The sequence below is a fragment of the Pan paniscus genome, chromosome 15 (assembly GCF_029289425.2).
Source record: "Pan paniscus chromosome 15, NHGRI_mPanPan1-v2.0_pri, whole genome shotgun sequence".
Classification (NCBI taxonomy): Eukaryota; Metazoa; Chordata; class Mammalia; order Primates; family Hominidae; genus Pan; species Pan paniscus.
Window position 1 is genome coordinate 28,114,112 of NC_073264.2, and position 12,613 is coordinate 28,126,724.

Genomic DNA, 12,613 nt, shown 5'->3' on the forward strand with positions numbered 1-12,613 from the left:
AACTCCCAGTATCTCAGGATGTGATTGTATTGGAGATAAGGTTTTTAGAGATGTGATTGCATTAAAATGAGATCTTTAGGGGGGACCTAATCCAATCTGACTGTTGTCTTCACAAAAAGAAGAAAATTAGACACTCAGGGAAACACCAAAACCCTGTGCAGGAACAGAGGAAAGAATGTGTGAGGACACAGGGAGAGAGTGTCCATCAGGAAGCCAAGGAGAGGGGCATCAGAATAATACCTTGATCTTACACTTCTCCAGAACTGTAACCAAATAAATTTCTGTTCCTTAAGCCACCCATCTGTGGTATTTTTTGTGACAGCTCTAGCAAATCGAACACATTAATTTTCACATATTACTTTGTTACCAATTTGTGAACTTTTTCTTCCTTTTTGTAAATCCACGAAGTCCTCCCTAGCCTAGTTGTTACTGGAGCAATCCTTGCTATTCCCTCAATGTTTATCCTCATGATACTATTAAAGTGTACTCAGCAGAAGTAAAGCATTTTACAAATTTATATATTAAACAAATAGCCCTTGAATTATGTCTCAGGTGCCTTTCAAGCACTATGGTGGATTTCAGGATGTAATATGATTTTTAAATTGTTAAGATAACAATATCTAAAGATTAGGTATATATAAATATTACCACTTTTTTGATACCTGTTACTTAACAAATGAGAGTAATTTCTTCATGATGCTAACTTTTAAGAGGGGGAAAAACCCTGTGTTTAAAGCTATATTTACTTTAAAGTTAAAATTTTATAAGTATTCAGAAATGCATCTTTTTAAATATAGAAATTACTAAGTTCATTTAATGACTAATATAAAAATTAGTCTTTAGATATGTTGTTTTATATTTTAAAAAGTCAGCCAGTTGCGGTGGCTCACACCTGTAATCCCAGGACTTTGGGAGGCCGAGGTGGGCAAATCACAAGGTCAGGAGTTCAAGACCAGCCTGGCCAATATGGTGAAACCCCATCTCTACTGAAGAATTAGGCAGACGGGGTGGCGCATACCTGTTGTCCCAGCTACTCAGGAGACTGAGTCAGGAGAATCACTGGAACCCAGGAGGTGGAGGTTGCGGTGAACCGAGATCGCACCACTGCACTCCAGCCTGGGTGACAGAGTGAGACTCCATCTCAAAAAAAAAAAAAAAAAAAAGTCAAAACTGGAGACTCAAAGCGCTCTGTTTTAGGCACTTTCTGATGGTAAGTGCTTCCCAAATTTAGGTTGAAAATATGAGCATCTAACTGTCCATTGACATCGTTATAATATCAAAATCTTGATGAGGCTATCAATGCCTTGGTGAAAATTGTTATAGTGAGGACACTCCCCCACCAATCCTCCATTTAGCTCATGATGACAAAATGAGCCTTAAGTTTGTAGTTTGGCACTTTCAGGGATACAATGACTGTATATTGTACTCCTCTGTTGTGTTCTGCAAAAAGTAAAGTGTGAACTAATCCTCTGGTAGTCTAGTAGCACTTTAGCAGCTACTGGATAAAATGACTTTCTAAGTTAATGTACTTTCTTATTAACAAATGTCAGAAATTAAGATATGGAGAGAGCTTGAGGTTGGAATTTTCCTCTCATAGGAACACATCTCTTAGCTCTTATGGGTTTAACAAACTTTTAATATTTTAATGAAGGCTTTTTATGTGCGTATACTACTTAATGTTTCAAATTAAGGTCTGTTCTTTTCCTGATATGCACATGCCACTCCATTATGAACCATCAAGAAGAGTGTGGTAGAAAAGCCTCTATCTGTATGGAACAGCACATGCCTTAAGCACAGAAGGTCAACAATTGCGCTTTGACTAAGCTAGGGCTACTTAATGAGAACTTCAATGCTTCAGCAAAAGTGTTTTATATTTTAGTCAAAGCACCAGAGTTGGATAATGATAAGTTTCAATATGTTCTCATTCAAAAATAATTTCATAGTTATTTTAATGTCATTCTCCACTTTTAAAAGAACAACACATGCAATCTGTGGTGTGAATGTTACCTCAGGATTTTCAGAAAAGCAGATTTTAAGCTTTAATGGGTAGTATAACTTGGTTAACTGTCACAATCTGTTTCCATTCAGATGCTAATGACCTAAATTCACTGGTTTCCTTCCTTTCACTAAGGGTCAGTGGTCTACCACTAGGAAAAAGAGATTTTAAAATCTGAAGAAAAAAAAAAAAGAAATCTTTAGCTGTGTAATAACAATAATTAAATGAACAAATAACTAGGAATACCTGTTTAAGAAAGAAAAAAATATCCTAGCAAACTAGAGTAATTTCTTCACAGCACTAACTTTTAAGAGGGGAAAAGAAGCACCTTTATTTAAAGCAAAATCTATTTTAAAGTAAAATTTTTAGAAGTATTCAGAAATGCATCTTCTTTAATATAAAAATTAATATAGGAATTAATGACGATATAATGCCATTTCTAGTGATGAACAAATGAATGCATTGGGACAAAATACTGCTTGAGTAAATCTGATCCTTAGGAAACTTCCCAAGCATTTTTATTTGCCTTCCAGAGGAAATAACTAGAAATACTCCTGGCCCAATATTACAGACACTAATGGCATTAGTATGGTCCTGAGAGAACTGCTTCTCTGAATTATTGTGAAGAAGGAAAGTACCTGGATGGTTCATCAAAAATCACACATCTTATTTAAGGAATAATTAGGGAAGAGATGTAGAGGTATACTGCTCCCGTTAAGAAAATGTTGAATTGACAGTCTCTTGACTAGAGTTAATGTCAGAGCAAACTGATGAGAATGACAACCTAATGATATATTTGAGAGATTCTAAGCTAAATATTTGAAAATTAAATTATGCATCCATGAGTGCTACCACTGGTGCTTTATTCTCTAAATTAAGGCACATCTCATGAGTCCTGCAAAGATCCAAAGTGAAAAGAATCCAGGAGACTATATAGCACATACTCCTGATTTAATAATGAGGAAGCTGGAGGCTCAGAGGCTTATATTGGGTTATCACCTATTAACACCTTACTGTAAAGTTTATCACATCCTTTACACATGATAACTGGCTGTCAATGTTTTGTTAATGAAGACGTTGTTCAGGAATCAAAAGCAACAACTAAAGCTTTGAAATGTGGGCCAGTTATCTATTTCTGTGTAACAAACTACTGCACAAGTCAGGTCTCCAAAGCTATAATCATTTTATTATGCTCATGGTATGACTCAATTACTGGAGGCAATTTGAAGGGGTGAAGGCTGAAACAGTTTGGGCTGGAGGACACCCTTTAAAAATGATCTCTTTATTCACATCTCTAGCAGGTAGAGTGGATGGCAAAAGAATGGACATAGTTAGGAATGTTGATGGGGGAATCTACATGACTCCACCCCAAGTCAGCAGTTTTACACTGTTGTTTAGGGCTCCAAGAGCAAGTGTACCAGTAAGGAAGGTGAAAGCCTGGATAGATATTTTTATGACCTAGTTGTGGAAGCCACATAGTATATTCTAGTGGTAAAAGCAGTTATAAACTTGCCCAGATTAAAGGAGAGGTGCTGTGGACCTCATATCACAATGGGAAGAGTGTCAAAGAATTTGTGTTTTTAAACTCTATCAGTGTGGGATGGACTGGAGAAAGACAACAGTGGTCTAGGTGAAACCCCGATGAGCAGTGACATTCATCGTATGCTTTCTCAGCTAGTATCTCTGGTTGTTATTTCTCATTTAGAAGTAAGTGAAAAGGAAAAAGAATATCAAAAAGACAAAATCTGTTTCATAAATTCTGTTGTCATTTTTGTTAAATAATGTCGTGGGGTATTTTTTCCCCAGCTTTTTTTTGTAGAAAGCCAGGATCTAGTGTCTTCTTGACAACCAGCGGTAATAACAAGAAGATGAACATTTCGGGCAGAAAAAAAGGAGAATATTTAGATCATAGTGATTAAAACAATTATAACTCAGGATATCTTGCCTAAAGATTTTACATTGCTGTAAGTGAAAACTGGGCAAAATACTTTTTCTTTGTTGAGCTTGAAACTTTCTTTTCACCTTGCCTTTCCATTTCTTTTCCACTATAAACACAAGTTTATAAATCTTATAGTAAGGCAAAATAAATTGGCATAGCTATTTAAAGAGAATGAGTGATGAATGGGACAAAGGAATTGATTTAATTAGAATGAATCCTTCAACCTAGTCAAGATTCCTTTTATTGCTTCAATGAGTTTGGATGTCCATTGGCAGTCTGCTGAACTAGGCAGGTTTTTTCAAAGTAGGAGATTTAGGCCTATAGTGAGGGCCATTTAAATGGTTAGGAAAAGACTTGAATAAAATTTGGCGGGTTAAATTTTTATGGCTGTCATTATAGCTAGGCCCAAGCCCCTAAAACTGAAATGGGTCAAGTGTTATTTGAGGGAGAGTTAAACTAGGAAGCTATGGATAGCCATCTTTTGTTATATAAATATGAAGAAGCAGTAAAATACTATATGGAGATGGATTAGAGATCAAAGGGAAGGGGTGGAGAGACAGACATAAATGAAAAAAAAAATGTGCAGACAACCAGAGATGAAATATCTGGCTCTACAAAGACGTAGAAGGAGACCCCGTCTCACTTCCCAACATCATTCCAGTTTCCTGGTTTTAGTTGCTTATTAAATATGGAAAGTATATAGAAAAATTTTATTTCATTTCAGTGAAATAGTTATGTACCCAAAATTAATTTACACCATTTAAAAACGGTTAATTTGTTTGGATTTGTAATTTTTTTTTTTTTTACCAAAATTGTACTATGACTTACCTCTCATGTGCAAAGCAAGATACAGAATACTGTGAATGCAGATGTGGTTAACAAAAATGAATCAGACACTGATAGTCTCCTCATGGAGTCCAAAAACTGAGAAAGGAAATAAGCTGTACACAAATAACAGTACTGCAGTGTGTATTGCATAAAATCACTTAAAAAAAGGAAAATTCAGTTAACACCAAGGTTGGAATTTGAAATACATTTGTGATCAAAATGCATCAAAATACCTGCTCTTGTAGATCTTATATTGTAGTAGAGAGAGATGCAAAAAATACACAAAAGTAAATTATATAGCATTATTAGAAGGCCATTAATACCATGATTAATGAATAAAACAGATACAGCTGATCAAGAGTATAGGATAGAAAAAGATACATTTTTAAATAGATGGTCAGAATAGACCTCACAGAGAAGGTGGCATTTATGAAAATACTTGAGGTGAGGAAATTAGCTATGAGGATATTTTGAAGGACATTCCAGGCAGATAAACTAGTCACTGGAAATGCCCATAATGGAAGTTAGCTTGGTGTATGGGAGGAATATCAAGGAGACAAGTGCAGCTTGAGTAGAGTGAATCAGACAGAAAGGGAAAACCACAAGGTGAAAGAGGCAATGGGAATGACAGATCACGTAGGCCTTTGCAGACTATTGGCTGCTGTATGACGAATGGTAAGAATAGAATCTTGGCAAGTAGCTAGAAGGATGTTGCAAAAACCCACACAAGTGGATAATGGTGGATAAAACCAAGTGATAGTAGGGGAATTTCTGAGAAGCAGTTTGATTCTGGATAAAGTTTGAAGATAGAGTCAAAAAGATTTCCTGGGGGATTGGACAGGGTTTGTGAGGGAAAGAAAGGCAGATAAAATGTTACTGCAAGTTTTTGGCCTGAGTAACTGCAAGGATGATATTATCACTTGAGAGAGGAAAGAGTATTTGTGGATGGAAGATCAGGAGTTCAGTTTTGGACAGGTTATGTTTGAAAGGCTTATTAAACATTCTGGAGGAGATATCAAGTATGCAGTTGGTACCATAGGTCTGGAACAAAGAAGAGAAGACTGGGTAGCATAAATCAACTTTATGAGACATTGCAAATAGATGTTTAAGGCCATTAGGTTGGATGAACTCACCAAAGAAGTGAGTGCAGATAAAGAAGAGGATTTATCAGGGATTCAACACTAGGGTTTCCAACATTAGGAGGTTGATTCAAAGACAGAATGCTGCATGTGCAGAGTATAGAGAAATTGTTTTATGTAAAGTAAGATTGTTTTGAATAGGGAACAGTTCATGTTATTTCATGGAAGAAATAACATTTTAATTAAGTCCTAAGAGTAGGAAGGATTTTGAGTGAGTAAAATTTGGGGATTGAGAGTTATGTCATAGAAAAAAGGAATAGAATGAGCCATATATGAATGAGGACAACAAGTATGTCACCCTGACTAGTTAATAGTATACATCAAGGTTTTGCAGTAGGTTATATAATATAATTTATATAAAGTAGACTATGCTGAAACCAGTTGAGAAAAATGAAAGGCCTTTGCACACAGAATGATAAGGTGGGATGGTGCTTTAGAAAGACTAATCTAGCAAGCAGCATGGTATGGGTTAGTTTAAAAGGGGTTGAGTTTTGTTTACAAAAAGTGGCTTAAAGAATAAATAAAATTGTTAGAGTAGGTAGCTAGTCAGGTATGAGCAGGGCAGGAGAGGGCTCCCCACCAACACACACCAGGAGTGTTGACCATCACATGATGGTCAGGCAGTTGTTAACCGTTTCTCTGAAGTAATAATTGATTGTAGCCAGCACCAGGGAAAGGCAGTGTCCTGATAGACAGAAAACACCTGAAACTGATCAGCAGCTTCCCAATAAGGTCTCAGGAGTCGGGAGAAGTAAGGCAAGATCCCAGAAGCAGGCCAACGTATAAAACCCCAAGTCACTTGGTTTCTCAAGTTGCCCGCTTGGCCCTCTTCCAAGTTGTACTTTCCTTCTTTTCTTTCCTTTCCTTACTATTCTAAAACTTTTTAACAAACTTTCACTCCTGCTCTGAAACTTGCCTCAGTCTTTTTTTCTGCTTTATGCCACTCAGTCGAATTCTTTCTTCTGAGGAGGCAAGAATTGAAGTTGCTGTGGACCTGCATGGATATGCTGCCGGTAACTCGGGGTAACTCTGATCTCTGCCAATGCTAACAAAATGATATATAAGAAAATGTATCAATTAGCAAGAAAAGCAGCCTTGAAAGTCAATACAGGAGGCACAGTTTACCTCTGCTACTCATCCTGGACAATTGCAGCTGTGGTCTACTTTGCCTCATTATTGAATATTAATAGTAGGATAAGGTGTTCTATTAATACATGGTTTACAAAGACAGCATTAATTGATAATGTCTGAATCCACGGTTTTGGTCAGAATCATAGATATTAGATAGATAGATACATACATACATGTATACATAGAGAAAGAAGAAAGAGAAAGAGAGAAGGAGGCCACTGGGTGCTCATATATTTGGTCAAACATTATTCTGGGTGTGTCTGTGAGGATGTTTCTGGATGCGATTAACATTGGAATAGGTGGACTGAGTAAAGCAGATTGCACTCCCTAATGTCAGTCAGCATTATCTAATCAGTTGAAGGTGTGACTAGAACAAAATGTTGGCCCTCTATGAGTAAGGGGGAACTCCTTCTAACAGCCTTTGAGCTGGGACCTCAGTTTTGTTTAGGTCTTGAACCTGGGACTACACCATTGGCTCTCCTGGGTCTCCAGCTTGCTGATTGCAGATCTTGGGACTTGTCAACCTTCATAACTGCATCAGCAAATTTCTTATAATTAAGTCGTATATCTATACATCTATACATCTATATATTTTCTATTGGTTCTGTCTCTCTGGAGAAACCTGACTAGTATACTCACTAAAAAATTGGAGAAATTATCAAATAGGTGTGATCAAAGGAAAAGTTATTCTAGTAGAGTGTGGCCTTGTACTAGGTGATAATTTCTTAATGCCAGTGCTAGGATGGTAACTTTCATACTAGCAGGTGAAGACTACCAGTCTTTCACTTTGTAATTGCACTAGCTTGCACCTGAAGTACAGGCTCTGTTCTATAGCTGTAGCTATTGCTTTAACTTGTGTTCTACTGTGTTATGCTATGTAATGCTGAAACTGAAAAAGTGTTTTTCTCATTCAGTGTGTGGCCTATATGATTCCTGCTGTTAACAGGAAATCAGTTTCTCTCTAGGCCCTGTGGCATTTGTCACTTTGGACCCTATCTCTCTCCTATCTATATTGGACTATGGTGGCACACAGAGTGTTGTAGGTAATCTTTACGTTACTTATTTTTTGTTTACTCCCTCAGTACCCCTAGAGTATAAGGATAATTCGTTTAAGCAGGTTGTCTGTTTTGCTTAGTAGTATATTCCCAGTGCCTAAAACAGTGCCTGACACATAGGAAGTACTCAACAAATATTTGATGATTAAATGGCTGAATGAAAGACTGAATGTGGGGGGATAAGGCTTTCAAGTTAAATGCAGCATGTTGAAAGCTTTTATACTATGAAGCTATTTTTAACCCTAAACTACTTCCAGTTTTGTATGATTAAGTATTGCTCCTAGAGATGACAATCATAGTTCCATTTTAAAGTTCTTTTTTTCTTTTTCTTTTTAGAGATGAGGGTCTCATCCTTTTGCCCAGGCTGGAGTACAGTGGTGTGTATGTAGCTCACTGCAGCCTTCAACTCCTGATCCTCCAACCTCAGCCTCCACAGTTGCTGGGATTACAAGTGTGAGTCACCATGCCCAGCCCATTTAAATGTTTTTGTATCATCTTTAAGATATTGTAAATTAAGAGAAGATTAACCTGTTTAAGTTATGTGTTCAAAAGGAAAAAGCCAGGATCAAGAAGAGACTTGAAAAGGTTTTATAGAGAATGCTCTAATACAGTGAACTATTAATACCAATGTTGACAAAACCTAATATAGTATAATGGGAAGGAGACAATGATGGCAGTAACAGTGAAATGGGGTACATGGTGTAGATGTTAAATACTGCAGTGGGAAAATCAACATGGCCTCCCAACTGACTATATTGATGGAGGCAAGGTCTATGAAGTTTGAAAAAAAGAAAAGAAGAAGAAGAAAAGGCTGGATATGGTGGCTCAAGCCTGTAATCCCAACACTTTGGGAGACTTAGATGGGAGGATAACTTGAACCCAGGAGTTCGAGACCAGCTGGGCACCATAGTGAAACCCCATCTCTACCCAAAATAAAAAACTTAGCCAAACACTGTGGTGTGCACCTGTGGTCCCAGCTATTTGGGAGGCTGAGGCAGTAGTATCCCTTGAGCCCAGGAGTTTGAGGCTGCAGTGAGCTATAATTGCACCATCACACTCCAGCCTGGGTAACAGTGAGACAAAAAAAAAGAAAAGAAAATCAAACTCTAAAAACTCTTAAGTTGAAAGCTTGGATGAGTAGAGAAAACGCCCAAGCCATTAACTGAAGTAGGGAATTAAACAGGATAATTCATTTTAACTAGGAATTTGGGAAATTCAACTTTATGAATATGGCCTTTGAGATTCTGTTATGGTCTCAAAATAGATTAAACAAATAGGTAATTAGAAATGAGAATGAAGGAGTAAAGTGATGGTGGATGTAGGCTTGCTGGTGGGCCATAGAGAAATCACTTTTTTTTTTTTTGGAGATGGAGTTTCACTCTTGTTGCCCAGGCTGGAGTGCAGTGTTGCTGTCTCAGCTCACTGCAACCTCCACTTCCTGGGTTAAAGAGATTCTCCTGCCTCAGCCTCCCGAGTAGCTGGGATTACAGGCACCTGCCACCATGCCCGGCTAATTTTTTGTATTTTTAGTAGAGATGGGGTTTCGCCATGTTGGCCAGGCTGGTCTTGAACTCCTGAACTCAGGTGATCCGCCTGCCTCAGTCTCCCAAAGTGCTGGGATCACAGGTGTGAGCCACCGTACCTGGTGATAAATAATATTTAAAGCCACTAAATATTTAATATTTAGTGAGAGAGAGCTGGAGAAGAACAACAATAACAAAAAAGGAGGAGATAAGGGAATGGGGTGAAGATGCATATATTGAGGAAAAGAAGCCAAGAGAAAAGATAGAGAAGAAATGGCTGTAGAAGTCAGAGGAGAACAGAAAGGGACAGGGTCAGGCAATCATAATTGGAAGGAGAATCTTCCATAGTAGCTCTCAGGTCATAGAGGAGAAAAATTTAAAAAAATTTTTTGAAGTATATAAAAAAGTATACAAAAGTATATTTTAAAAGTATATAAAAAGTATATAAAATTATGTATAATATAGAATATAGAATATAGAATAATATATTTATATATAATTATAATATATATTTTTTATATAATTATATATAAAATTTAAAAAGATATATGTATTTGAGTTGATGACTATGTTATTGTTTGTTTGTTTGTTTTGAGACGGAGTCTCGCTCTGTCGCCCAGGCTGGAGTTCAGTGGCGCGATCTCGGCTCACGGCAACCTCCGCCTCCCGGGTTTACGCCATTCTCCTGCCTCAGCCTCTCCGAGTAGCTGGGTCTACAGGTGCCCGCCACGACGCCTGGCTAATTTTTTTTGTATTTTTAGTAGAGACGGAGTTTCACCATGTTAGCCAGGATGGTCTCGATCTCCTGATCTCGTGATCCGCCCGCCTCGGCCTCCCAAAGTGCTGGGATTACAAGCGTGAGCCACCGCGCCCGGCCGACTATGTTATTGTTACACTTTAAGAGAACAGGTTAAATTTTGTGGCAGGAATTACAAAGGAACAAAGAGCAAATAAGAAAAAAAAAAAAGAGAGAGAGAGAAAGCTGGGGTAAATGAATCTTTACTGAAATTTAGCTGTAACAGCTGTAAATAACGCTGGAGGTATGTACAAAAATACACTCCTTGATGAATCCCAGTAATTCTTTTGGAATGATTACCAACTTTTGATTTGAATCTGTGCTAAAATACCTGGAATACTTTAGGCCTTTTTGACTTTTTGGTCTGTAAGTTCTTTTGTCTCAAGGAAGCTTGTTTTTGAGAGTCTCAATCAATTGTCCTCTTTGGTCAATTTACAGGATAGCACTGCAGAGTCCATCTGAATACACAGACAATATGTATGAGAGTTAATTAAGGAAAGTATTGATGAAAGCATAATTTGTTTCTGAAGCTTATCAACTGAAATGGATATTAATCCAAGGTCCTGCACAATAGCAGACTTGACACATCTATTTCCTGGGGAAACAAATTATATTTATTTTTGAAATATTATTCATAAGACTTTACTTGAACTTGATAAATGTAACTGTCTTGATGATATCATCCACGAACTTTTTTGTTATGTGAGAGACTATACTGATATCTAGGCAATGATATAGACTTACAGTGTGTTATCGTAGCATGATAGAGGCTGGGGTTACCAGTAAGCAACTCAGTTTTGCAAGGTAACCTATTGTGCATCTGTCTGCACAGAGAAGTCAATCTTTTTGTAGATTTTAAGTATTCTTAAATTTATGTTTTCCATTTGTTCATCAAAGCAAATATTGTTCAAACTTTCATTTTTCTGTACCATTACATTTTCTTAATAACATCTGGAAGACATTTCTTAATGTTAAATTAAAATGTTAGCAAGAAGCTTACACATGTATGACCTAAACTGTAAGCTGAGGAACTGAGTCCCATTGCAGTAAGTAATATTTTGTGCGCTGAAGGGAGGATTTATTACTAAACTTGAACATTCACAATGAGCAATGTCACTCTCTTTGGCTGACATATCCAGCTTTTTTTTCTGGATTTTCACTTAGCTATAAGTTCAATAAGAATTTTTCATACATCTTCTGTCAAGAAAAATAGAGTAATCTCATCAGAACTTGGCATAGCAAGAATTTGAAGTGTTGTTATTTTTTGACTATTATAATAAATGAATGACAGAAATAATATATGTTGTCATGACTGTTATTTCTTTGCTTTTGAGATAGGAAAATTTTCTTTTATAATTAGGTTATGTTAGTTAAACTATTTGCATGTAATTGTTTATACAACTGACTCCTAAAATACATTCAGGGAATTCTTAAGTCATTATTAATAAAAAATGCTTTGCAAAATATAGACATATGATGTGAAACCTCATAAATATCCTCAGTCTGTATCCTGATAAAATAAGCAGAGAAAGATTAACAAATACATAAACTTTACATAACATATACATAAACTTTATTTTTTAGCCATCAAAAATCTATGGATATGCATTGTTTTTATGAGAATTTGTATTCAGGAAAAGATGCTTTGAAAGGTATAGTTTAAATTGATGTTCCTATAGAAACCATGTTACCATAGAAAGTCACTTTCCTGACCAAAGACATGATGCCTAACTTCTAGAAGAAATGATTACTGGTATCATAGATAACAAATTAAAAGTAACATGAACTGTCTTTTACTTGGAAGACTTTCCAAAGATATACACGTCAGCTAAACAGAGTGGTGCAATAGCTAATCTTACGTCTAATTAATGAATGAAATGATCAATAGAAGTGAATATGCAGGTCAAGGACAGAAGGTGGGGACAAGAGAAAACAGCCAAAGTTCCCCTGGGAGTGAAGGCCAGACAGTTTCCAAGATGGAGCCAGGACTTGGCAAGGCTTCATGGAAGAAGCTTGTGGGCAGATGGCATGAGACCATTCACAAATCACTGCTGGTGGTGCCTTTAATATTGTAGATATTTTTAAATCTTACATGTACCCATTATGTTGCAGATATGCATGTGTTTTTGAAAAAATACAGTGACATCTTTATTTGTCTGTATGTGTGATGATCCCCTTCTCTTTACCTAAATGATATTGTGCTTTA

The 12,613-nt window shown here is 36.8% G+C and overlaps 2 long non-coding RNA genes across 2 annotated transcripts in view; one reads left to right on the forward strand and one right to left on the reverse strand.

Moving 5' to 3' along the window:
• Positions 1–12,613, forward strand: part of LOC112436995 (uncharacterized) — an 89,480-nt gene that overhangs the window by 71,076 nt on the left and 5,791 nt on the right. The window contains exon 5 of the long non-coding RNA XR_004666117.3: positions 8,425–8,541. This is a non-coding gene — a long non-coding RNA (uncharacterized LOC112436995). The remainder of the gene's footprint in view (positions 1–8,424; positions 8,542–12,613) is intronic.
• LOC130540793 (uncharacterized) overlaps positions 1–12,613 on the reverse strand; it is a 53,138-nt gene that overhangs the window by 20,455 nt on the left and 20,070 nt on the right. The window lies entirely within an intron of this gene.